This window comes from Rhinolophus sinicus, chromosome 5, assembly GCF_057876585.1.
Source record: "Rhinolophus sinicus isolate RSI-liver-muscle chromosome 5, RSI-T2T, whole genome shotgun sequence".
NCBI lineage: Eukaryota > Metazoa > Chordata > Mammalia > Chiroptera > Rhinolophidae > Rhinolophus > Rhinolophus sinicus.
This window is the reverse complement of record NC_142505.1, coordinates 77,912,552-77,937,710: the sequence shown is the minus strand read 5'-3', so window position 1 is coordinate 77,937,710 and position 25,159 is coordinate 77,912,552. Positions and strand designations below refer to the sequence as shown.

Here is a 25,159-nt window from a genome sequence, read left to right as displayed (position 1 = left end):
GAGAAAAGGGGCAAAATGAAGTAGAAATCAATACGAGTTTATAAGAATTAGAAAATAATAAATACAGAAGACAAAGTAGATCTAACATATAGACAATTATTGTCAATAGGAGAACAAAAAAAAGGAAAAATTAGAGATGTATTAGGTTGGTGCAAAAGTAATTGTGGTTTAAAAGGTTAAAATTGCAAGAACTGCAATTACTTTTGTACCAACTTAATAATTCAAGAAAACTTTCTAGAAATAAAAGATTGAAATCTGTAGATGGTAAGAATTCAACCATGTCTACACATCCTAGTAAAGTTGGTGAACTTTGAAGAAAAAAAATCCTTTTGGCATCAAGTCAAAAAGTTCAATTCACCTATAAGAATGAAAAGAATCTGACTGACCTCAAACTTCCACACAGCAACATTCAACACGGAAATCAGAGGAGCAATGCTTATAAAGAATTTGGGAAATGAAAGTGCAAAAAATTTTATACCTAGCTAAACTGTTGTTCAAAATTAATGCAAGTGATATAATTTTTTTTAATGCAATAACTCAAGGAATAATTCCCATTCAACCTTCTTGAGGAAACTTTTATTAAAGGATGAAATATAAGTAACTAGGAGATGAGTGGAGAAACTATACCAAAGATATTGGCAGTGAGTAATAAGTTCACTCAGCTCTAGAAACACATTTAAAACAACTGTGGGGATTATAGTCAAATATTGAAATGTAAAAGTTAAAAACTATTAAAGGGGTTGAAGGAAAAGGGAAAGAAATGAGAAAGGTAAACAGAAGTTTTAAAAAATCTTGAAAGCTGAAAGATCAAATGTTAGAGATATTAAGTATATTTAAAGGTATAAAACGTATGTATTAGAACTAAAAAATATGAACTAAAATTGTATGGTGAGGGATAGAAGAAAGTAGAAGTATAATTTTGATAATGCTTAGTGGGGAGATCACTATATAAACAAATGTTATCTAAATGCTATCTAAAGAAATAAGAGAATTAAGTTTGCTATGTAAAATTATAAGTATAATAGTATCCACAAAAAGAACCAAAACAAAAACAGAAACATTCACAATTAAGTAAAGAAAAACACAATTAAAATGAAGCAAAGTAAACACAATCTGTGTTATGATTTAAATTAAGGGAGAAAAAAGTATATTGGTTCAGTCATGTTTTATAAAACCAAACATCTTTCCAATCAATACACCAAAGAGCCTAAATCCAACCAATTAAAAGAAAACTTTATAGTGCATCACAAAGCAAAATTTAACCACTGGAAAAAAAGGACATAGGCCAATGTAAAAAAAAAAAAATTTAAGAAATTATAAGAGTAATTTACCATTATTAAGTATATCCACAATGAAGCTTGAATAATTGTGAATATCTATGTGTACTACAAATCACATAGCGTCAAAATCAATGAGGCAGAAATGACAGGAAATATAAGACAAATAGAAATATTTGTAGTTAGATACTTTAATTCACATCTCTTAATCCATGGCAGAGTAAGTGAACAAAAGTAAAAATATAGACTACTCAAGTACATAATTTATTATAAAATCTCACTGAGAAATAAAAATGATCAGAACTGACCACAGAAGAGGAAAAACATCTAAACAATTAAATAGAGAAATGTGTCTAAGAGTGACACCAAAAAGTAACAGTTCCCAATCATTTCACAGAGGAATTCTATCAAACCTTTAAGGAACAGTTAACTCTAATACTAATCAAACTGTTCCAGAGCATAGAAAAAGAACATTTCCAAATTACTTTTATAAACTATCATAACTGTCTCCAAATTCCCAGAGATAGCATATAATGAAACTACAAGTATAGATTGATCTCATATTAATTGAAATCTTAATAAACAAAACCTAGCAATACACTGAAAGAAAAAACACCATGAGCAAACAGGATTCAGTCTAAGAATGCAAGGATGGTTTAACATTAGGAAATATATTAATATAATTTATCATATTAATAAATCAAAAAATCATATAATGACTGCTATAAATTCTGAAAAGATATTTGATAAATTCAACATTTATTATGTATTACAACTCTTAATGAAATTAGAATATATGAACCCCTCCTTAAATGACAGAATATATTCTTGGTCCAAAAGGCAATATCATTCTTTTTTTTTTTTAATAAAATGTATTTATTTTCTTAAACTTTATACCAATCTTAATAAAAAGTGGTAAAGTATATATTTTATATACATTTTATATATATATATACACACACACATATATACACATACACACACACACACACACACACACACACACACACCCCCAAGATGATAAACTGGGCCTTTCTATTTTTTGTTTGTTTGTTTGTTTTATTTGTTTCAGGTACACAAAACAATGCAATAGCCAGACATTTCACCCCCACAAAGTGACAACCCCTCTCCCCCAATCAATCTACTGCCCCCCTGACATTGTACATATCTATTACAATTCCATTGACTTTATTCCCTATGATGAACTCTATATCCCGTGACTATATACATATATTAAATTATAGTTGGCATACAATATTATTCAGCTTCAGGTGTACAGTGCAGGGTCAGGCAGGCAATATCATTCTTAATAGGAAACTAGAAGAATTCCCATTAAAGTCAAAAATAAAACAAATAAGCCAAAAAAGTCAATAGCCTTTTTATACAAACAATAACTAATTAGAAAATATATTGGAAGAAAAGATCCCATCTAAAATGGCACCAAAAGGGGTGGCCAGTTGGCTCAGTTGGTTAGAGTGTGGTGCTAATAACACCAAGATTGCTGGTTCAATTCCGGCATGGGCCACTGTGAGTTGTGCCCTCCTTTAAAATTAATTAATTAAGTAAGTAAGTAAGTAAGTAAAATAAAATAAAATGGCACCAAAAATTATCTAGAAGTAAACTTAACAAGAAATGTATAAATTCCATATGCAGAAAATTTTAAACCACTACTAAAAAATAGATTGACTACATTAAAACCTTTCTCTGTATGGCAATAAAAATCAACAAAATTAAAAGACAAACAACAAACTGTATTTGCAGTACACATGTCCTGAGCACATAAAGAGCTCCTATAAATTAATAAGAAAAAGACCAACAACCCAATTTTTAAAAATAGGCAAAAGACATAATAAGTAATAGAAAAGAAATCAAATGGTACTTAAACATAAAAACTGCCCAGTCTCATACATGATAAGAGAAGCACAAATTAAAACTAAGATATATGTCATATCTCAATAAAGCTGGGGGGGAACTAAGTTAAACCTACCAGTTTGACAAAGATCAAAAAGGTTGATAATATTCTGTTGGATAATATTCTGTTGGTGAAGATACAGGAGAAAAAGCACTCTCGTACATTGTTGGTGAATATAAACTGATTAATAATCACTATGGAAGAGAATTTGACAATATCTATCAAAATTTAAAATGTTCATGACTATCTGCCAAACAATTCTACTTCTAGGAATTTTTCTGCAGACATACTCAAACATAAATTACAAGAATGGTCACTGCAGCACCTGGTAATAGCCATGGACTTGAGAGAGCCAAATGTCCATCAGTAGGGACCTGATTAAATATATTACGGTACATTTATACACTGGAATACTATGCAGCCATTAAGAAGAAAGAGGAAACTATCCTCTGACGTGGAAATACATTACACTCCAAGATACATTACTAAATGAAAAAAAAAATGTGTAACAATACTCTGTGAATTGTATGAAAAGGAAAAAGAAAACTACATGCATTAATATCTCTGGAACGATCCATAATGAACCACTAATAGTGAAAGCTGGGGGTGTGGAAGAGGGAACTGGGTGGTTGAAAATCAGGAACAGGAAGAGATACTCCTATACTCTTCGGAACCTTTGGAACTTTGTACCACATATATACCTGACCTATGTTTAACAATTAGTTTGGGGAAAAATGAAGAAAACATGCAAATAAAGGTCTCACTGTAAAGGCAGCTGAGATCCTACCATGTATGTAACCTGGTTCATATTAAAATATTTTGGCTCATGTTAACTTCTTAACATACCTGTTTAGGTGGGTTTTTAGTGCCAATTTACAGCATAGTTTGTCTATGAGCCATGTTCTGTTGAGCCACGGCCATTTCAAACAAACATATGGCCAACAAATAACATATAATGGCTGATAATAGTTTCAGTCTTTCCTCTACTGCAAATTACAAACATTTTATGAACAAGTCAATGAATGCATGATGAAGTATGACTTTTTAAGTCACTCTGCCATTTTAAGGAATGTAAGCATTACAATCACAGTAAATTGGGCCAATGGAGTTTGTCATTTGGAAATCTCCAAACCATCAGCAATTAAAAGATTTTTCCGTGAACCCCAAATCAAGTATTCTTTGGGAACTTTAATTTTTCTTCAAGTTCCCTTTGTTTCCTTTTATTCCGTGAAAATATGAAAGACTATCAGATGCACGAAACCAAAACAAAAATCCTGTATCAATCTGTGAAATGTTTAACAGCACCCTGAATTTAAAATGCAGCTTCGGCCAAATAACATGTATGATTTATTAAAGTTCTAGGACTTAACTTCTAGCACATAGTTACAATATAAATCTTTCATTACCCAGAGCAATCCTCTTTGATACATGTTCTTTAAATCAGCTGTCTTTTATATTTTGATTGTAGACTATTTTAATTATGCACTAAAAAGGAACATATCTCCCACTAAGAAAATGAGCACCAGCGACTCCAAAGTAATTTCCCCAGTACGATCTCCATTAAGCCTCTAAATACTTCCTTTACTAATTCAATGAATTAGAACTCTATTGTTTATGAATCACCTTTATGTTTGTAGGCCTATAACCCTTCTTTTATAAAACACAATTGCTATAGAAGGAAATGATATTTATGTCTGATTAGAAATGAAAACACTATTACATAAATCAGTTTGGGCATTTCTTCACGTTTTGAAACATGATCGGCAATTTAGTCTAATTGGTGATCAAGGAAACTATCTTGTGATCAATTAAAGTAATTACCAGATTCCGGCAACACAACCTACCTTAATTTCAGCTCGAGTCTGCACTTCTTCAACTTTAATTAAAAATAATGAAAATTATTAAGCAAAATGCACAGCAAGATCATTGCCAAGCACGCACATGTCACAGGACGGGGCCTTCCCTGGGTGTTGGTGACGGATCAATCACATAAACATTGCTTGATGCACCAAGGAAAGGCGTTCCTTGCTCCAGGATACGATTACACGTCTCACCATGACTTTCTCGTGGAAAGCAGTGTTAACTGTGCTGCCCATCACAGGGAACATCAGACCTTAATTCGCAGGCAGCAGAAAAATATTCTCGACTAGCAACATGAGAACTGCGAAGCACAGACCCGACCAAAGACATATTTGATCTACGCTTTTCTGTCTCCTAACTGCCCCCAGCAGTTTGAGCACAGTGGTCAACTGCAAAGACTTTGGGGACAGACCCCAGGTGCAGTCCTCGCTCTGCTGCTCACTAACTATGTGACTTCAGAGAAATCACTCAACATTTGAAATGAGCCCCTCATTTCGTCATATGTAAAAAGGGACTAGTTCATGTAACGTATTTTACAGGATACCAGGCAGTCTATTAGGCACTCAGTCAACACTTTAACATTATATGGCCTGGAGAGGAAGAATTCCTTTCCAAACCTAGTATAAAAACAATTGGAAGGCCAAAGAAATTCACTTTTGGAAGGTCGAGAAACATATTGAAAACTGTTTCTCTAAGTGGGTATCATCGCAGGAAGAGTTCCAACAGGACTCGCAATCTGTCCATGAGCATCCTAGCCACGCACGTGACTCACGTCTCCCTGAGAAGCCAGACTACGGGCCTCACCGGAGGACCATTCCCTGGCAGCCCACGGTGTGTGTCTGGGGGCAGACACAACCCCCACCAACCCAGGGCCACAGGTCGACCTGCTTTCTACTCGATCCACTGCAGAACACAACTTTCCGAGTAACTCGGGCCAAGAATATCCAGCTCTGTAACGGAAAACTGGCTTCCCAGGCACTTGAGACAATGTCCACAAGCTGCTGAAGGAGTAGCCTGCTCTGCAGAGCCTAGCACCTAGGAGAGAATTAGCGCTCCTCCAGCTGGTGATCAGAGCAGCACCTATAAGAGAACATGTACCTCTAAACATCACCTTCAAAAGCTGTACTCACAGAACCGTGACATTTTAGAGTCTTTAAAAAAAGTTCTTAAGTCACCATTTCTGGAAATTACCATAATACCCTAAATAACCATTTGGAAAAATAAGACAGCTCTTTTACCTAATTACATGGTACCATCTTCAAGATACACTGTTAAATGAAAAAGCAAGGGGCAAAAAGTTTTCCTTTGCAGAATCAGGATTTCTAATTCCATTAGTAAGTTCCTCCCGAATTCCCAGGCTAGGAAGACTACCCTTTGAGAGAGGTCTACTAGCATAAATCCACTCTTGTCCAGGCAGCAGTTTAACCAACATAAACAACCTCTACACACACAATTTTACCTAAGAGCTCTTCATTTCTGTCCCGTTTTTAGTGAAAGTTCTCTAACGAGACATTTCACACAGCTGATGCGTGCCAAAAAGGCATTCTGAGATTATCTTATCCCTGAAAAGACACTACTCATTTCCAAATTCCTCTGAACAGAAGTTTAAATTGCATTTCCCTATAACACCATCAGCTACTAGGGGACAGAGCAACAGCTGTTTGATTAGCTCCTTCCAGAATTTCTCATAATCCTTCAGTTTTGCAATCTTGATGAGCACATTTTACCGGCTTTCAATCCATACTTTCCCCCTAATGCAGACTAAAACACTGGTTTCAAAATCACCCCGAGAAATCCACCAGAGAAGCCATTTACCCAGAGTTCCCTAATGTCAAAAAACCTTCTGATGCCTCACTGTTCTCTGGGGCTGTTGTTCAATCTTGCCAATCAGTTGCTTCAAGAAATTTGTTGGCTTTTGGGAGTCTTAAGAAATAAGAAGTACTGCAAAGACTACTAAAGTTTTTTTTGTTTTAGTAACCCTTTAAAAATTAGAATTTACGCTCCTTGGTAATGTCATCATTGTAAAACTTATAGAAATTCAAATTTATATAGAAAAATATCCCTAGGCTTCAATTTCACGGATCCAAACCACTAAAATATATGGAGTATCTGGCCAAATACATTTTTAAAAATTGAGTAATATGCAAAATGGCACTCTACTCACTGCCTTTTCTTTATAATCAACTGGTTCCTTTTAAGAGATGCAACTACCACCATGTTCCCCCAAAAATAAGACCTAACCATAAAATAAGCCCTAGCATGATTTTTCAAGATGACATCCCCTGAACATAAGCCCTAATACGTCTTTTGGAGCAAAATTAATATAAGACCTGGTCTTATTTTCGGGGAAACAAGGTACTACTTACACTAATATAATTCCAGTTGATATCTGACATGAAACTGTCTTGCTCCATTATTGCAACAAAAAGAATCTATATGCAACTAATTTTAAAAAAAGAAAAGGCAAAAAGGCTTCTTTCTGCTCAAATTGGGACATGGTAAATTAAACTGAAAGTCAAGATCCTGTAACAATAACCAACAGGGTAGGAAGAGAACAAGGGCTCAGGGCAGAAAGAAAGTCTACTCCTCCACAACGGGAGTGGGGGGGCCTATCAAAAATGTTTTAAAGAAACAAAGTGATGCCTAATTTGGCTTAATGGTACAGTAAATACACTTTCTACAAGCAGTATACCTTCTTTAATACAGTCTCATCCCACTCCATGCCAACAAAACATCTGATGGTACAAAAAGGTCTGTACAACATCAACAAATCATACTTACCCTTTCTTTTACTTATTTTTAAATGGAATCAGTTCTACTTTTAAGTACACTTTTGGCAACACGGCCGATATTTTCTGTAAGAGAAATACATCACCCAAATATTCAAACCCAAGTGGACATCCTGATAATTCCACAGAGGACCTCCAGTGACAGTCAGCTGCAACGCACCACAGGAAGAAAACAGGCTGCCAGACCTACTTCACAGAACATGGTGTCGATCCAGAAGAAGCCGGGTGAAGAAAGAGACCATCTCATCCGTCGTCTGTATTTACTTGTTTCAAAGTACACACTCAGGCTGTGAACTTGGAAAGGTCCCTGAACCTGTCAGTCTTCAGATACTGAGCTGAGGCAAACCACAATATATTCAGAATATACCCCCAACCTGCTATGATGAGGCTTAAGGAGAGATCTAGCCCTACCCTTCTAGAGTGAAACTACTTTCTTGTTTTTGTATTTTAAATGGTATTACTAAAGAAGAAAGAAAACTCTCAGGGCTGGAGGCACATAGAGAGTAAAATAAGCTTAGCACTTACCCTGTTTTTGGTGTCAAAAGACTCACAAGGTCTGGTGGGTGGTGTCATTGCATCCTGGAAAGTTCTAATCCCAGCTCTGTCTCATTCTATGCCTTGAGCGAATCCTAAAGTTCTCTCACCTCTCCTAGGCTCTGTAAATTGGAGGCTCTGTTACTTCTTAATTTCACTGTATGAGAAGGTCTCATAAAAACATGCAGAGTGCTTTGTACAGAAAACATGCTACTGTGGAACACTGAAAAGGTTCCAATTTGCCTGAATCCTACACAAAGTAATTTTATGCCATTTTTCTATTCTAGAAAATTTACTCTGCGTGGCCCAAATAAACTTAGTTGCATCCTGAATACAATGAAAAATTTTAAGTCTCTGTGTTAAAAATTCACAAATAAGGCCAATAACTGAAAAAAACAGGAATGAAGAGAGGAACCATTTTAAAAAATAAATGCTTACTTAAGTCAAATTTTTGTTTGCAATATTCCAATATAAATTACCTTAACTTGAGCTGTTGATCAGATAGGGTGTTTTTGGGTTTGGGTTGGTTCATTTTTAATAATTCACAAAATCTTGAAAGAAAAAAAATGGGTATCTTTCCTGAACAGATGTAAGTGGGAACGTTTGTTTTCTCCGCCTTAGAGCAGGCTCCCACGCAGTTCCACCACAGAGCTGGTGCCTTCTCTGGGCAGCTGAGGGCTGAGGGGCAGGCAGCACACAGCAAAGCCCCATGTCTGCACCAGGAGCTGCACAGCTCGCTCACAGCGCCAGCAGAGGAAAAGCACACACACAACAGGCTCTAAAACACTGGGACAAAGAAAGCACATAGGTATCAACGGAGGGGAAGTGCTCGGCCATTTGATGCAGTCACTAAAGAGAAATTCTTTCCTTTTGTTTTTAAAAGTTTATTATTTCATACCTTATGCAAATCATACTTTATATATTAGGCAATAATATTTGAGAAATACTCAAGTCAAATTAAAGGCTTCAATAGCCTTGCCAAAAGCACTGTGATTTTCCTATAAAAAAATTATTCCAATTTGTTGATCTTACATAGGATGAAACATACTGTAACAATCTTCATAATTTATGTCCTGTTGGGACACAATGATTTAAAGTAACATAATACAGAGCCGCATCACCGCTAATCTAAACCACCTGACCAGATAAACACCAGCTTCCCTTCTCTCTTCAGCAAGGGCATTTCTGTTTATTGTCATATCATTTCCTCATTCTAGGAACATGCAGAATAAATGCAGCCAACCTGCATTTCAGTGGGAGGCTGAGCTGGCCTTTCCTATGTCAGGAGGTTTGTGCGCACACAGGTACCAGTACAATGTCAAGGGCTTACGAGACAGAAAACAATCCCAGAATTCCACCCTCAAAATCATTTACAACGAAGCAAATATGGATTCATCCAGTACAATCTGGACCAGGTGTGGTGTTATAAACCACAATCTTTTGGAGATTTTTTTTTTATGTCACTGAAGAGGTAATTCTTTAAAACAAATTATGGGGCTTACTATGAGCCAAATTTTTATAAATCCTTCAATCATGCCTCTTTCCATGGTCACAGGCACTCATGATCTGATTAACCAAGCTGAAAAGCCCAAATTAACCAGCGTCTTTTGGAGTCAAGGAATCTTGGTAGAAGAGAAAGACAGAGTCCATATGGCACTAACCATGGCCATTTCTGGGACACAACTGCATACGCAGATTTCAAATTGCAAGGTTTCTCCAGGGTCCACATCTCTTCGCCCTCCTCATATATGCTAACCTTACCGGGCAGAGGGAGGTTTTTAGGGGGACTTAAGGGAAGGGTTTAAAGTTTCAGTTGTGAAAGGAAAAGTGCAGAAACACATGTGCATTCGGCAGATAACAATTCACTGAAAATATTTTAAATCAAAACAAAATGCCTGTCTGACCAAATTTTCATAAACTTGGTTGGGGAAGAAAAAAACAAACAATTGTTTAAGGGTGGTTTCAAATACTGCTTTCTGCTATTACTGAGAATTTTCAAAGCTCTTCATGCTCCATTGGAAACAGCTCTGCTTCACAAGCTGTTCTGGTCAGTCCTGCCAAAGAAATGGTCTGATACACTTTATTACAAGTTTATCGATCTGCTCACCCAGGCAAATATATGTAATTATCTTTGCCCATGGAGACCAGTGTAAAACAGGATCCCCCCACTGAAAGCAATGAGACCACTAAAGCACAATTTAAAAAGACAGGACTAGCAGATACTAGGCATCTGCAGCCCAACTCCAGCTCCCATGCTACATCCTAACTCAAGTCCCCCAGCCCCAGGATGAGCGGAACCCAAGCCAACTTGACCGCACCATTTTGCAGTCTCACAGGTATCTACAGGAATGGAGGCAGCAAGTAGTTACATTCTGTCACAACCTGGAGCCTTTCGATTGGGGATTTTTCAAGGGAAAAATCATTTTGAAGGATTTCTTTTTTCAGGCAATAGACGTTCAGTAACCTCGGTTTGAACCTAACGCTATGCACATACATTTGTAAAAATCTAAGGTAATACATGACAAACCTGCAGTATTGTTGGTGACATCCCAAGTCAGTGCTATTAACTGGACTGAGGCCCCACTGGCTAATTCACGTTTCCATGAGCTTCGCAGTTTCTGTACACCTTCCTAGATTTCCAGAACCACTTCAAAATTGGCTCACGTGGCTCTGAAGTCATGAGGGCTTAGGTCACGATGGGTTACTCTGGCGTCATGCATGCGTAGGGATCCTCTGATGACAACAAGTCTTGGCATCACTGCACTACCATGTGACTGTTCTCAAACCCTCACCTTCACTTCCAAGCCTTCATTTTTATTAATCTGTACACCAGAGGGTTATCCCCGCAATTCCATTTTCAGATCTATACCCTAAGGAAACTCTGACCCCCGTACACAAGGAGACCCAAGGATGCTTGTTACAGAACTGACAGTAATAATGAACATCAGAAAGAACCTAGATGTCCATCAATAGAGGAATGGATCAACTGTGGTTAACTTAAATTTTTACTTGATTTGCAGAAAAACAGACCATTTTAAAAACACACCTACTGTATCAGAGCAGAGTAATGGGATGGAAAGAGGATCAGCGTGGGAACCCGAAACCGGGACTACATCTCTTGGCTGGGTTGAGATGCCCACCTGGGTACAAGGAGATGACGTGGACCATTCGCACAGCCCGGTGCCCTCACACACACAGTGATGTTCAATGACAAAGAGCATCAGCTAATAATAGCAGCAGTAGCATCTAGTAGGCACAAGGAATTATTTCAGCATTAGCCATAAATTCTTTTATTATTTACATGGAATCACCTGAGAAGACTCTTTTCTGATCAAGTAGCACCATCTGAACATAATTGATTCTTTTTTTCTTCTTCTTTTTTTTAAGATTTTATTGGGGAAGGGAAACAGGACTTTATTGGGGAACAGTGTGTACTTCCAGGACTTTTTCCAAGTCAAGTTGTTGTCCTTTCAATCTTAGTTGTGGAGGGTGCCTTTCAGCTTCAAGTTGTTGTCCTTTCAGTCTTAGTTGTGGAGGGCTCAGCTCAGCTCCAGGTCCAGTTGCCGTTGCTAGTTGCAGGGGGTGCAGCCCACCATCCCTTGCAGGAGTCGAACTGGCAACCTTGTGGTTGAGAAGACGCGCTCCAAACAACTGAGCCATCCGGGAGCTCAGCGGCAGCTCAGCTCAAGGTGCCGTTTTCAATCCTAGTTGCAGCGGGCAGAGCCCACCATCCCTTGCGGGACTTGAGGAATTGAACTGGCAACCTTGTGGTTGAGAGCCCACTGGCCCATGTGGGAATCAAACCGGCAGCCTTTGGAGTTAGGAGCACGGAGCTCCAACCGCCTGAGCCACCAGGCCGGCGCTGAACATAATTGATTCTTGCTGACTATGGATCTTAGTGTATCTCAGGGCCTGAGGTATCACTGATTCTTATTGTTTCGTTCTGTGGGTGAAGAAGGAGAGGAGACAACACAATGGGCACTTGTGAAAATGACATGTCCAGTCCAGGCACTCACACCACCTCGTGGATAGGTCAATCGTGCCTGTTTTATAGAGGAGACGACTGATGCCCGAGAAGGTAAGTGACCTGCCCAGAGTTACACACCTCATAAAAAATGAGGCTGGGATTTGAATTCAAGTATATCCAACTCCAGAGTCCCCATATGTATGTTTAGGACAAATCCCTGATGTCAGAATATACTTTTTCCATTTATTTTTTTTACCCAAATGCTAGTTATAGCAAAAACCAGTCGCCCATAATTTTTATTTAAAAAATTTGATTACAAGAGGAAAATTAAGCATTATAGAAAGTTTAGAAAGAGAAAAAAAAATTACGTATTTTGTTTTTATTTTTTCCCCATTTTAACTGTCATGATAATACTCATTTCATGTGTATCCTGAAGCTTCTTGTAACGTTAAAACATCCTACTCATATTCCATGTGGCTCCTGGTCTTCTTTACTTATTTGCAGAAGCGACACAATCTCACATACAATGGGTAATTTTCTCTTTTAGAAACTATTTCACATAAATGGTTCAATCACGTAGAAGAGACACGAGCATACCAAATGTATCTTTTTAAGCCAGGCCTGCTGAACACAAAGATTTTTACATTCTCGACCAATATACACTGCTGAGTTTCAGCGGCAAAAGCAGAAGAGCAAGTGTATAATCGGGGTGTTGTGAAATAAATGAGATTAAATCCTTTTTTTTCAATGTCCAGTGAAAACATTAGATAATATGATAAAGTCCTCTTCAGCTGAGCACCTATTAAAACCACCAATTAGTTCAGGTATTAACAATCTGCTGTGCCGAAACCGTAACAAGTGAACCTGTTAGAACCTCCACCCACCGGACTTGAAACGACAGGGAGAGCCATCAAATTCTCTCATGTGCAGGCAGTGTGCCCTGTGGAAAGATGCCCATAGAATTCTCTGGGACCCCCGTTCTTATCCTCGAAGACTTCTCCCAGTCCCGTGTGTGACTGTGGGCATGCCACCCAACTGTCATCCTCAGCTGCCCTATTTGTCCAGGTAACGATCATTCACTGAGGGGCAGTAAGAAGGTAAAGGAATCAGGAAGCGAAAGAGCTTCATGTATTTCTGTCTTTAGTGCTTAGACAACAGAGCGCAGTCAGCCCTCCGTATCCACAGATTCAACCAACCACGGATCAAAAATATTAAAAAGAAAAAAATTCCCAGAAAGTTCCAAAAAGCAAAATTTGAATTTGCCACGCACCGAGCGGTACCCTGAATCCACACGGAGGAAGGATGTGTGGGCAGACCCTGTGGTAGCCTCCCGCCATGCACAGACCCTCTGTCACTCCAGCGCTCATTTGAACATTGTTCACCTCGCGTCTTGTTCACAGGCCACTTCCTATGAGAGACTTCAGCACCCCAGATTTGGGTATCCTCGAGGGGTCCTAAATCCAATCCCCCACAATACCAAGGGACAACTGTACTGCTCTGAAATGATCTGCATCTTACTTTTCAAAATTATGATATTGGTAGTTTAATAAAGAGGTCCAAGTTTCCATTACACTCTTGGTCTGCCTCATCTTCCTCAAGTACAAACTTGGAGGCCAAGCCCAGCCTGGTGTTCTGAGATGTATTCTTCGTTGCATCCTTGAGAATTAGGACCAGTTGCAAATCTAGGGTTATGATAAAACAAAAAAAATGCTGAGTTATGCCTATGGGAAGTGGGCATGAGGTCAGAAATAAATTGGGGGTGGTTCTGAAAGAAACAGACAATCCAGAGAGCCATGCTTCATGAGACCAACAGTGACTGCAGCAGTTACCTGGCCCAAATCCCTGAGGCTTGGAAAAGCATGCCTCACAATTTCTAGTTTGTATCCACTTTCTTTACAAAAGGGGTGTTCTGCCTTAACTTTAATCTCTCTGGGCCCATGAAGAATGCTATGGAAAAGCGCCCAAACAGTCCTGTGATACAGAAAGGCTGAGAAGGGAAAGTGCTTGGCGTACAGGCCTAGCACTCCCACCCCGGATTTCACTCCTCTCTCAGCCGTGGCTTCCTCACGATAGTAGGGTTCCTCCCACGGTGGGACTTGATGACCAGCATAGAGGTAACTGCTGTGTTTCCTGGTGGTTAAAGAAAAAAAACGATTCTTCTCAGAGCACAGACTGGGGTCTCCCTAAGCCAGCAATCATATTGTTTAAAAGTGACGGTTTTGATTTTCCTGGTAGTTAGGGAAGAATCTAGAGTTCTCTGTCTGGCATACATGACCTATTTGGGACCTCAGAAGTGTTTTTACAAGCTTCAGTAAAACTTTAAGGTAGTTAACTGTCCAATTTATCTTTGTTTCATATATTGTGAGAGCACACCCTAGTCACAAATGTCTGTCTCAGCCTTTTAGAAAGAGCACTTTTGAACCTTCTTATGTGTTTCATCTGTTGTCTTCCTTTAATGCAGTGATGGCTTTAGACCTAGAGACTGTGTCCACACAGGGTGGGTACTGCACAGGATTGTAGTGGTCTCTGTTTTCTTGCATAGATTCCGATTTCGGTAAAACCCCCTTCACTGATGATGAAGGTTCCTGTAACCCAGCAGATGGTCCACACATGTTACATGGGTATAACAGGTTATGAATACAAAGTTCTAGAAATTCCAAAATCTTAAAACACACACACACACAAAACAAACAAACAAACAAAAACAATAAAATATGAATATAAGAAAATCAACAAATACATTAATAAGCTTGTAATAAAGGTACAAATTCTGTCCAGCCACGTTGTTTGTGTACCACTTTCTAACAAGGCAGGCAGGGCAATACTGAATAATGACAGCTAAAAGAAACTCACATATGCCTAGTTTTACAAGGTTCCAAATTGGTGCTTTCTCTGAAAATTCTATTCTATTATTTTCTTTAAATACATTTCCTTTAAACAGTAAATATGATCATATTTAAAATATGATACTTTTAAAGACTAAAAACACTTACAGTAATGGATTTAAGAAAAATCTGTTCACAAATCTGACAATAGAGAAAAGAAGGTTAACCTAATATAGCTAGTATTTATATTCTTATATAGCTAGTATTTATATTTTATTCTACTTAAGTAAAGCCTTTGGATTTTGGAAGTATAGGTAGGCTCTAGTTTATTAAAAAGCTTAAAAATTATAACTAAATAAAGAGATTTTTTTTGGTGTGGCACCTTTCTTTTGCCACTTGTAATTTTATGAGTTAGTAATAAATGACTTTGGTGACGTCAAAATAAATGGGAAATGGTTTGGGTTTTAATGCAACTTTTTTAAGGGTGGTAATAAATTCCTTTAATAGCATTCTAAATATACATATTTTTTAAAGTAATTAAAATTTCTAAACTTAATGCTTGCATTTCAGACAGCACTCAAGCATTCCTAACTTCACAACCTCCTAACTATATTCCTTCCCCACCATCCCTAACACTACCTCAAGCACCAGCTTCCCAGCCTCTACTCTCTCACAAAATTAAGTCATAGGTTCATTTCCATTCTAAGTCAAACTCTAATCCAAATTCTCATTGTGTGTTCCCAAAGTACCCCACCCAACACACAAAACTACCATATAAACAGTCTCTTCTCCAAAGTGGGAGAACTCACAAAAGGTGATGACGCTTGACAGATAGTGACAATCAGCTACAAAACTCAAAAGTTCCACTGATAGACATAAAACGTTCCATATGATAGACATAAAATGGTTAGTCAGTGAAAAACCTACTTCCATGTATCTCTGCTGCCATTTCTTAGTGAGAAAATGACTTTTAAAAGCTAGTCAAAGAAACAAGAGAGGCAAAGCTAAGCTAGCCACTGCTGGCTTCACTTCTGGTACCCAAAGGCAATGGCAATAGTGATGGATGCTGAGACGCGCAGGATGATAAGTGCTGAAAAGCAGCGACATCACAGACATGGAGACTACAGGAACTGCAGACCAAGAATCAAACATTCGAACCCCCACACTCACAAAGCTAAAACGTTTCCTCGTGTGAGAAACAGAACCACCACTAACAATTTTTGGAAATAATATTTGAATCTTGACTCAACTGGATAATTTGGTTCTGCACCAAAAACAATTCTATTCAAATTCCCAAAGTCTACGGGCAGATTCATACTAATTTCAAGACATAGTTTCCTTCCAAATCCAATGAAATGAAAGGCAGAAACTAGTAAAAGAAAAAAAATTAAATAACATATATAAGATGGTTTGCCATTTTATGAAAAACAAATGAAGAATTACACTCACATTACACTGATAAGCTGAGAGGCTGCCAGTGGGTTTCAGGGCAGATGTAACATTTTAACAAATGTGATTGTTTGTGAACGAAATAATTCTGATCAAAAACTTAATTGCAGCCAAAGAGAGCCCTGGGCTGTGTCACCATAATCCATTCTGACAGGAAGCAGTGAGTGGAGATTCCTACTGTGAACGGAGCACATGTGAAAGGTCAGCTTTGGCCTGAAACTTCAAAACCGTTAACGTGTAAAACAGTGTGCATTAGAGCCCGGAACGGCTAACCACTGGATTAGCGGATGTCCGCTGCGTGGGTCTGATGTGCTTTTGGCAGGTAATGGTTAATTTGTAAATAGGCAATGTATTGTAACTTTCTTCTTTGCCTCTTCCCAATAGTTACCAGCAGAACCCATTCTTAATTATAGCCCCAGAATATTACAATATTATTTGTAACATGGTCTCATTATAACAAAGTTTCTTATTTTTTAAATAAAAGTTATTTTTCATAATTCAGTGAAGGAAAAGCTGCATGTATTTTAAAAATAAATGTTTGTTGATGTAATGAATGAAAATATTTTCATGTAAAATTAATATATTTGTTCATCTAACAGCAAATATAATAGCCAAAATTTACCAAATGAGGTTTTCATTAGAATAAATATATACTTTACTCATGTACCATAATCTAAAAAACAATTACACAATATTATTTTGCGTGGGCTAAAACAAAATTCTAAATAAAAATGCAGTTAATACCAGTTTTCATTTTTCAACAAGAGGTGTCACTTATGAAAGAACCAAGCTAAATATTATCTTATAAACTGAGGCCTACAAAAGTACTTTACATAAAGTAGTTATAGTACTTTAATGCTATAAAAATGGTCAATTTGGCTTTAAATTAGCCATTTCTCCTATATCTAAACCACTTAAGGTAAAAGGGCATTAATGAGTGATAAAAGCTGGCACTGTGTGCTTCGATTCAATGATTATTTTAGGGCTTAACTCATTACTGAGTTGAGGGAATAATAGTTCTCTCTGAAAATAAGCAGGTCTGCTAAAATAAGTTTCATTTGTTCTCAAAATCAGCCTTCTAAGGCTGTGTCTTTGGCCATTGGACACATGCAGCTCCTGGGCCCTGTGCAGACTGAACCCAGGGATCCTGCAGGTGGCTACATGGCAAGGGTAGCCTCACCGCCCGCAAACTCATGATTCCTATTCCCTCCAGAATATCAACTGACAGCTTTAGAAACAAAACCACACATGCGCTACCAAATGGAAGGGAAGACTGAGGAGAAAGAGCATGGTTGTCAGCAAAACAAGTTATCAATTTCTTAGGTTACTGCTTTCCATACAGGATCTGAAACCTTTCATGTTATTTGGAAGATTCAGAATCTCCCTGACAGTCTGCTCCTGAAAGCGTGGGATATATTTACCGGTCTGCTGCCCTGCACCAGGCACCTTCCTGGGCCCCAGACCCCAGGACACAGTCCCTGCCCCCAAGGAGCTTACAGTGTGGTGGGCAGGGCTGGAGAAAGGTCAGCCATGAAGGCCAGGTAAGAAGTCAAGGAGGCAGGGGAGGAAGCAATCAGGAAAGGTTGCGTGAGACGCTGTGCTGAGCACATCCATCTTGTACGTATTTTCACCTCTCCTCTCCAGAGGAGCTACTGCGGCAGCAATCCAGATTCACAAGTAGGGCATCGAAGTTACCCCAGGCACACAAATACAAAAGAGATGTCAGAATTCACACAAAAAAAATATTTTATAAGGCTCCAAATTGGTCATTAAGGTATTTTCTTATACCATTAAGTAATTAATTATACTTGGTAACACACTAAATATATATACTGTAATTTTAGCCTCGCTCCTAATCGTTTTTTCCATCACAACCTCTGCAGCGCAGTCATTCTTGGCTACCATTCCACTTCACGTTGGTGAGGCTCTGGCTCAAAGACGCTTACAAACTCGCCTCCCGAAACAGCCTCCACACCGAGTTCCCACTTAAAGTGGGTACCCTGCCCTCTCGGGGTGATGGGTCCTGTGCCGAGGGGCTGCCTGCTGCCCCATGGTGCCAACACATACTATGATTCCCTCACTCAGGGGCAAGATTATTGCTAAGGCAATTACAACTACTGATTATGAGAAGGGTGTTGCTTCCTTCTTAATTGGCTTATATTCGTTTACATGTCTTAAAATACTAAATGCCCTGAAGGTTGAACTTGTACTTTAATTCAGTTCTGGACTGAGTTACTTATCACAAAGGCACAGAACTATGTTGCCAGTTTCTTTCTAAGGAGCTGTGTTCAAATGGGAGGACACCAAAGAAATGAATCATTCAATTCTTATTTGTAGGAGCAGATTCTCTGTAACTTGTAAATTATCTTGATTTATGGTGAATCATTATTGTATTCATAACTGCTGGAAACCTGGTGAACAACATGATATAATGACACCCCAAAATAATTTTATAACTGCAGGTGTGCAAATCATAGCATGTGGGAGATGACTCAAAGGATAATGGGGGAATAAAACAGTTTAGGAAGGGTCATACAAAGGAGGGAAAGGGGCGAGGGCACGTACCCCCATTTTCCAAGATGGCTTTAAAAACAACTGCTCGTTTATAGGCAGATGCAGCCTAGCCGTCAGGCATGGGCAGCAGAGTCAACAGTTACGTTCAAACAAGAAAAGGCAAAATGCTCTGTAATTTACAACAACCCAATCACATTGCTCATTCTTTTGAGGTTAAATGCTACTGACATAAGCTACACCTGAATCCAATCAGTGCAGAGACGTTGAGAAGATTCACACGAAAGGACTAAATTTGTCACAAATGGGTTGGTTTCCGATCTTAATGTAGCCAAGTTGCTTTACTCTGACCTCCATTGAACAAATCAACTTAATGGGCACTAGGAGTGCTATAAAACTTAACAATGGAGTGATTTTTAACTTTTAAAATATAGTTATGAAGCAAAATGTTGGATAGCTTCTACAATACTGGAAATCAAATTAAATCTAGATGTTTTTTAACAGTCTTGACAGATATAATCCTAGTTACCATGTAAATTTATGGTAAGCTGCTGTGATATTAGCCACAGGTGCTACTTTTAATATATGAGCCGCATCTGGCTGGGAATAGAATTTCTCAGAGGACTGAAAATGACCTCACTATCAGACAATGGAAAGGGGAAAAAAAACAAGACCACTGTGGCATATAAAAAGCTGAAGATGTGGTCCACAACTAAATATTTCACATAAAATTCATTTTAACTCTGCAGTTGTAGGTTAGAGGATATTATACTTTCAATATTTAAGAGGCGTAGATATATTTCAACCAAATATCCAAAAGATTAAGAATGTAAGACAGTTATGAATAACCTGGCTATGTATATAATACTAGTTTTCTAACCTTTGATCAAGGTCGAAAAAAATGATGCACTAAGACTTGAAAAGAAAATTCTTTCCTGGTTCCCAAGCACACAACGTGATTAGACACCACCAAGCATACCAAGCCAAGACGTAACAATTACTGATCTCTAAGCAGCAGCCACTCTCCAGGCCTGGCCAGCGTCACTGCTTGTGGTTTTCAAGTTCTTTGGAGGCATTCAACACGCCCAAGGAAACATTCCCACTGGATGAAATTTTTTAAAAATCACGAGTAATTACCATTCTGAGTTTCAGAACCAGCAATACCTCCCATAGACAAACACAAAGAGTAAATACAACTTTCTGTTACCCATCCAATTCAAAAATAAAAAGATGAGTATGTATAAAACATAAAAGTATTTCCTTTTAAGAAACCTTTCCTGAACCGTTTGAAAGCCATCATTTGCCAGAGGACAGGCAAATGTGGAAATGAGGAGTTACAAAGATTTAATTTCCTATGAAATAACTCTTCCCGAATTAAACAAGCCCTCTTTATCTGAAAATACTCTCTAAAAGAGAAACATTTCTATGAAAATATTCCCTACACCACCTCACAAGCGTTAAGAACGGTAGCTACAAAGCTCTAGAACATAACATTTTCCTTCTGACCTTCTCAAGTAACTTGAAGGGCTTGATTTTGTAGCTTCAACAGGTAAGTTCAATCGAGGCAATAATTTCTGGGGGGTTTTGTGTGGTTTTTTTTTTTAACAAGTAATTGGATCTATGCTTGATCTCAGTGGGCATCAATATCCTGAGTACCTTTAGCAAGAAGAACCTGGTATGATTCCCTGTGTGATCAACTGACGGCATTTACATGGAGCATTTGGAAAAGGCAGGTTCACAAAGCCTCATCTGTGAAGATGGCTAGTTACTGTAGAAACACATTGGCTAAATTAAATATGGCTTTTCCATTCAATGGAATATTATATACATCCCACTATTAAAAATTATGAAGTAAAATATTTAGGGAAAAATGTTCACCATACACTAAGTGAAAAAGCAACTGAGCGAAAAAATCTACAATATGACCCCAAATTATATATATATATATATATATACTCACAAAACACACATTCACACATACTGTTTTTCAAGTGGGGGAGATTACAGGTATATTTTCCTTCTTTGTACTTTTCTATCTTTTCCATACTGTAAAACATATTATGCAATGAGGGGAAAAAAACAACAAAAAATGTATTTACTACCAAGCTGAACAGACCATATAAATGTAACCTGGTGATACCACCCCTGTAAGATTGAGCAGACCGGCTGACCTCTGTGGTGTATGAGTAATCCATAGACGTTAGACCCCTTCTAGTTAAAGCTTGCAGTTTTAAACCAATAGGAAGATACTCATTCTCGAGCTTAGATAACAATCATACTTTAAGACACTCAGAAGTACAATGGCCCTCTCTTCTACCCCTCTGTATCCGCAGAGGCGTAGAATGGTTAGTGGCTGTATGGTTAGTGGCTCAGAAAGCTGAGCGTTCACATCACAGGACAAGTTTACCTCCTCTGTGCAGAGTTCTCATTTGCCGAGTAAAGTTTTCAGCTGTTATTTGCAGACCTTCTATCTGGAAGTGAGTTCTCCCTCTAGATAGAAATTAAACGCCAATCTGTAATCAACTTAGGACAAATAACTGATCAAGTATTATAAACGAACACTTTCAGGGCAGGGCATGGGGAACCATGAAGCAATTTATAGGTCAAATTCCTATCAGTAGCTGGCTACCCTTTTCTTCAAAATAAGCAAAGAACACATATCCCCCTTTAAGTCCTCCAAAATAAACATTTTTTCCTAAACAGAACAAAGAAACAGACTCAATTTTGAACACAGAGTTGTTCACTCAAAGGTCTAGGACACTCCAAAACAGAACTGCAATCCACCTCCTGAAGCTTTCCACAACCCTTCAAAATACAGACTTGGGTTAGAGAAAAGCTGCGGCCTTCATGTGGGGAGGCTGGCCTTGGAAGGATGGCCACTGCCTGCTTCCTCTGTAAGTTTGTGCAGGTTCCTTAACTTCCCTCACCGTTTCCACTATCAGCAAACTGGACTTACTTCATAGGTCACCTAACAATGAGCTACTAACACCTCAAAGACACTCAGAACACTCATTAGTTCATTAAATACTTTGTGACTCTCCAAACTGTCATGAAGAAAACTGATTTGGCTGCATTTCAGGTAAAGAGTGCAACATTAAGAGTTACCTGTATACAGAATGACTTTAAAGCATTTTTACATCAAAATTTCTAAAAATATGGGGCCGGCCTGGTGGCTCAGGCAGTTGGAGCTCTGTGCTCCTAACTCCGAAGGCTGCCGGTTTTTCGATTCCCACATGGGCCAGTGGGCTCTCAACCACAAGGTTGCCAGTTCAACTCCTTGAGTCCCGCAAGGGATGGTGGGCAGCGCCCCCTGCAAGTAAGATTGAACACGGCACCTTGAGCTGAGCTGCCGCTGAGCTACCAGATGGCTCTGTTGGAGCACATCCTCTCAACCACAAGGTTGCCTGTTCGACTCCCGCAAGGGATGGTGGGCTGCGCCCCCTGCAACTAGCAACAGCAACTAGACCTGGAGCTGAGCTGTGCCCTCCACAACTAAGACTGAAAGAACAACAACTTGACTTGGAAAAAAGTCCTGGAAGTACACACTGTTTGTTCCCCAATAAAGTCCTGTTCCCCTTCCAAAAAAAAATCTTTAAAAAAAAAAATTTTTTTCTAAAAATAATTCCAAAAAATGTATCTAATAAATTGTTAAAGTTTTCTATCTGGAATGCCACCAAGTTATGATTTTAAAAGAAAAACCAGCCCAGAGCACTAGACCAGTGGTTACAGAAAAGGAAAAGGGGAAAAAGGGCCCTGAGATTAAAACAATTGTCCTGAAACAGAAATGAGTGCCTAATCCAACTGGCAGTCTCCCAGTGTGATACTTTGTGGAGTCTTGGTAGAATCTGCCATGGGACCTCAGGACAACGAGATTCACAAACGACTGGTTATGGGTAGCGGAAGCTGTGGAGCCAAAAGTACTGAGTAAATGCCAACCTCAGTCTCTCGTTTTTGGAGGCAATTTATCAGAGATGCCACAGGTGGCTCATTTCCTTCTCGGACACTTCAGTACTGCTTCAGAACAAAGCAATCAATGCTGCTCTTCTGGGAAGTGTGCCGTTGCACTACGGATGCTCCCGTCATACACAGCAACCTAGCGGCCAAATAAGCTGGTCACCATTCGGAACCACCTGCATCTGGGAGTAAGGAAATGAGGGAGAGGAGAAGTCCCGGAGGAGTACGGGTTTTAGGTAATAACCTGTAGGCGAGAAAAAGATGAAAAACACTATGTTCCCCTGGGGCTAAGGACACTGCCCAGGATCACCTAGGGGAATGCAATCAAAGGACCTCGTGGACTAAAAATACACCTAGGTAACCCGGGGCTGCTACTGGGAGAGGTACACAAGCACAACCCAAGTCTCTGCCCTCCAGGTGCTTACATCATAGCTGGAGAGAGATAACAGGTTGAGTAGTTACGTTTCTTTGTTTCATGACCAAAGTTGCACTTAGTCACATCCTAATTCTGACACTGGTTCATTGTCACTTTACCTCTAGACCTTGGCTGCCTCTTCCCTTCTAGCTCTAATGTTCACAGGTTCATCAAAACAAGGCTGAAAGAACATCACAAACAGTAAGATGACTGTAGGGCTGAATTTTAAATGCAAAGAACAAACAACAGACTAATGTCTGTGGCTACAGGATGTGTGGCAGGCAAGTGAGCTGCACTTCCTCTCCAGGCCGGCCAGCACCCCCTCCCCACCCAAACCATCCTTGCTATGGTCACTGATGACCTTCCTGCTGTTTAATGCAGTGGTCATCCTTGTACTCATCTTACTTGGAGTCTCAGCAGAATCGATTCCTCCCTTCTTTTTAAAACACTACCTTCTTTTGGATTCTGTGATATAACTCTGGCCGGATTTTCCTCCACTGTCACTAATAAGTTTTTCTGTCTTCTGCCAGTAACTCCTTTTCTATCCAACCCCTAAATGGACCGAGTTCTGAGCCCTCTTCTCTGCTCACACCACAATTTCTGCCTGAATGATCTCATCTATTACCTTGGCTTTTTCCCATATACACCTATAACTCCCCAATTATCTCCAACCCAGATCTCTACTGAGTTCCTAACTCAGAAATAAAACTACCTTCTTGACGTTCACATGTGGATGTCTCACAGCAACTTACACTTAGCAACATCCAAATCAGAACTCTAGATCCCTGCACCCTAACCCTAGTCCTCCTCCCACAATTCCCCAGGTGAGTAAATGACACTTCCAAACACCCAGTTCTGGGATCATTCTTAACCACCTTCTTCCTCACAACCCATCACCACTCCTACCTAGAGAAACTTGGGTTTTCTCCTAAAGTTTGCATTTTCTATGGTTCCACTGGTTCCTACCCATTTTAAACTCTGAAGTATAGCTCCAATGTGTATACCTCTCTGCCTCCCCTGGCACTGCCCCAGTCTACAATCTCCTGTGTGCCCACCCTAGCAATAATGTCTCACCTGGATGAATACAGCAGGCTCCTTACTATTCTCCCCATGAGACTTCTACCCCCTCCACTGTACCCTCTGAGTCCTCTGATCAGTTTTTAAGAAAATGCATCAGCCCTTCATCACCTCCTTCTACTAGGCAGTCTTTTTGGGGGGAACAGGGGAGCTTTGAAAGTCTAGCGACCGCCTGCCCACTTCCCATAACACCACATGCTCGCCCCTCCCGTCCTCTTTCCACCATCTCTCCATGCGGCCATAATGGTGCTCATGAATGTCCTGGAAGATGCTCTCAAGAGCACCAACAATGCCGAGAAGAGAGACAAACACCAGGTTCTTTTTAGACCATGCTCCAAAGTCACTGTCTGGTTTCTAACTGTGATGATGGTCACACTGGTGGATTTGAAATCATGGACGATCACACAGCTGGGAAGTGTTGTGAACCTCAAGGGCAGGTTACACAAATGTGGAGCGATCAGCTTCAGATTTCGTGTTACTCAAAGATCTAGAACAAAGGCAGAATAACTTGCTCCCATCCCTTGTACTAACAACTTCAGCTGGAATCATGGACTAGGAAGAAGCAAGGCAACCATCGTGAGCTGCCACG

The 25,159-nt window shown here is 39.2% G+C and overlaps 1 protein-coding gene and 1 pseudogene across 1 annotated transcript in view; one reads left to right on the top strand and one right to left on the bottom strand.

Annotated features, from left to right (window-relative positions):
• The window catches only part of PCBD2 (pterin-4 alpha-carbinolamine dehydratase 2), a 46,025-nt gene that overhangs the window by 5,768 nt on the left and 15,098 nt on the right, over nucleotides 1–25,159 (bottom strand). The window lies entirely within an intron of this gene.
• LOC148758274 (small ribosomal subunit protein uS8 pseudogene) lies at nucleotides 24,814–25,126 on the top strand (annotated as a pseudogene).